Genomic DNA, 3320 nt, shown 5'->3' on the forward strand with positions numbered 1-3320 from the left:
AATATCAGATCTCTTCCAGATGTAAATTGTTTGATTTAGAATCAAGAGGTGATTTACATCTTTATTGTTATCTTTCAGTAGGGTTCCTTCTACATTGCATTATTCTGTAAGGCTAGAGACTGTGATCTGATATGAGCATTGAAACCCAAGCAAATCATTTTCACTGGTGTCTCTATTTATTTATTTGTTTATTTATTTATTTATTTATTTTGGCATTCAGTCTCTTTAATGTCTGAGGATGGGGGGGAGAAGTCAATGGTGAGGCTTCTCTGGGAAATTCTGCAGGCCTTGTAGTTCTCTAAGTCCCTCTAGCAACATGTGGATATGGGCTTTCACATTCATGGAGTCCTTGGTAAGGCTGTTGCTGAGCTCTGTGAGGAGAGAGCTCTTACGATCAATGAACTTGAGAGCTTCTGCCAGTGTCAACTCCAGGAAAAAACCATATCCCATGGCCACATAGATGCGTGAAGTATCTGGGACCACTGTGTCAACGAAGAAGTTACAGCCAAATCCATCTGCATATATAACTCCAAGTGCTTAGCTTCCTGGAGTCACTCAATGACATTTCTCAGTTGAAGGTATTTGGCCAGATGCTCATGTATCTTGTCTTGATGGTCCAGCACCTTTCGCAAGTCCTGCTGCAGCACGTCACTGATGAAGGTCTTGTGGCGCAGCACTCTCTCCCTCATGGCCTCCACTGCCCACCACTTAGGGGGCGTCGCCATGATGGGCTCCTCAGGGCCGCTAGCAATAAGCTGGTGTCTCCTTACCTACATACTCATTCATCCAGAAAATCCAAACAAACAAACACAAAACAAAAAGGCCAGACACTGTGGCTCACATCTATAATCCCAGCCCTTTGGGAGGCAGAAATGGGTGGACGGATTGCCTAAGCTCCAGACCAACCTGGGCAACATGGCGAAACCCTGTCTCTACAAAATAAACAAAAATTAGCCAAGTGTGGTGGTGCATGCCTGTAGTCCCAGGTACGGGGGAGGCTGAGAAGCAAGGATCCCTTGAGCCCAGGAGTCTGAGGCTGCAGTGAGCTATGATTGCACCACTGGATTCTAGCCTGAGTGACAGAGTGAGACCCTGTCTCAAAAAACAAACAAACAAACACAACACAAAATGAAAACAGTAACAATTTAACATATTCCAAGACACAAAACTAAATAAAACCCAATTCTATTCCCAAGAAGTTTGCGGTCCACTGATCATTACATAACTACAGTTAGCCCTTCCTCTCTGTGAGTTCAGCATTCGTGAATTCAACCAACTAGGGATTGACAATATTTGGAAAATGCTTTGGCATGGTGGCTTACAGCTGTAATCTCAGCATTTTGGGAGGCTGAGATGGGTGGATGACTTGAGCCCAGGAGTTCAAGACCAGCCTGGATAATGTGGCAAAACCCCATGTCTATAAAAAATACAATAATTAGCTAGGAATGGTGGTGCATGCCTGTAGCTCCAGTTACTCAGCTACTGGGAGGCTGAGGTGAATCCCTTGAACCTGGTAGGTTGAGGCTGCAGTGAGTTGAGATCATGTCACTGCACTCCAGCCCAACAGAGCCAGATTCTGTTTCAAAAAAAAAGAAAGAAAACAATATTCATCTGTTTTGAACATGTACAGATCTCTTTCTTGTTATTCTGTAAACAATACAGCATAACAACCATTTGCGTAGTATTTACATTGTATTAGGTATTATATGTAATCCAGAGGTGATTTAAAGTATATGGGAGGATATGGATAGGTTATAAATATGTCACCATTTTGTGTCAGGGACTTCAGCAGCCTTGGATTTTGGTATCTATGGGGCTCCTAGAACCAATCCCCCAGGAATGCCAAGGAATAACTGTATTTACATAAACACAAATCACCAATGCCCAGGAAGGGCCTGGTTAGTAGTAAGGGCAAAGCGCTATAGGTCTCCTATAGCTCGTGTAAATCAACTTCGCCCGGGGAGCTGGGAAAGCAGGTGAATCTGAGGATGGAGAGGCTGGGGAAGCACTAGCCAGGCAGAGAACGCAGGTAAAGGTGGGGTTAGGGCAGGTGAGAATGTGAGCTGGTGTCACGGCCTGAAAAGCCTCATATACACTATTATTCCTACCACGAAGATGAAGAACTCAGGCCTGGCATCTGAAACATGTGGCTCCCTACAGTCTTACTTATAGAGAGAAAAATAGAATTATCTTACAGTGGAGAAAACTGGCAAACACATCCTTATCCTGAGATCAAAGTTAGAAATCACCAGATGAGAAGAAATTGACGTCATGTGCTTACTGGATATAATGCACTGAGAATTCTGTGAAGTTTCTGCCAAAAATACCTCCTCTGAATTTAGTCATAAGGCTTCAGCCAAACCCAAACTTGAAGGACACTCTACAAAATAAATGACCAGTATTTTTCAAAAATATTAATGTTGGCCATGTGTAGCAGCTGATGACTGTAATCCCAGCACTTTGGGAAGCTAAGGTGGGAGAATTGTTTAAGGCCAGGAGTTGGAGACCAGCCTGGGCAACATAGCAAGACCCCATATCTATTAAAAAAATTAATGTCATGAAAGAAAAAAAAGAAATTGATTGTTTCCAATTAAAGACAACTAAAGAGACATATTCACTGAACACAATACATGATGTAGGATTTCTTTTGCCATAAAGAACATTATTTGGACAACTGGAAAGATCTGAATAAGATCTATTATTATCGGGGGAAACCCCACCCCCAATATTCAATGTGGGTTCTTTTCTATTTCCCTAAGTGTCAGCTGGTCTGAGAAATAAAGGGAAAGAGTACAAGAGAGAGAAATTTTAAAGCTGGGTGTCTGGGGGAGACATCACATGTTGGCAGGTTCCGTGATGCCCCTGAGCCATAAAACCAGCAAGTGTTTATTAGTAATTTTCAAAAGGGGAGGGAGTGCACGAATAGGGTGTGAGTCACAGAGATCACATGCTTCACAAGGTAATAAAATATCACAAAGCAAATGGAGGCAGGGCAAGATCACAGGACCACAGGATGGGGCGAAATAAAAATTGCTGGCCGGGCGCGGTGGCTCAAGCCTGTAATCCCAGCACTTTGGGAGGCCGAGACGGGCGGATCACAAGGTCAGGAGATCGAGACCATCCTGGCTAACACGGTGAAACCCCGTCTCTACTAAAAATACAAAAAACTAGCCGGGCGAGGTGGCGGGCACCTGTAGTCCCAGCTACTCCGGAGGCTGAGGCAGGAGAATGGTGTAAACCCAGGAGGCGGAGCTTGCAGTGAGCTGAGATCCAGCCACTGCACTCCAGCCTGGGAGACAGAGCCAGACTCCGTCTCAAAA

At 44.2% G+C, this 3320-nt stretch overlaps 2 pseudogenes; one reads left to right on the forward strand and one right to left on the reverse strand.

The window, feature by feature from the left end:
• Window positions 1–215: 215 nt before the first annotated feature.
• LOC108537696 (protein UXT pseudogene) lies at window positions 216–734 on the reverse strand (annotated as a pseudogene).
• Window positions 735–1880: 1146 nt separating this feature from the next.
• LOC108537691 (10 kDa heat shock protein, mitochondrial pseudogene) overlaps window positions 1881–3320 on the forward strand; it is a 7352-nt pseudogene continuing 5912 nt past the window's right edge.

This window comes from Rhinopithecus bieti, unplaced genomic scaffold (assembly GCF_001698545.2).
Source record: "Rhinopithecus bieti isolate Rb0 unplaced genomic scaffold, ASM169854v2 scaffold_14215, whole genome shotgun sequence".
Taxonomy (NCBI): domain Eukaryota; kingdom Metazoa; phylum Chordata; class Mammalia; order Primates; family Cercopithecidae; genus Rhinopithecus; species Rhinopithecus bieti.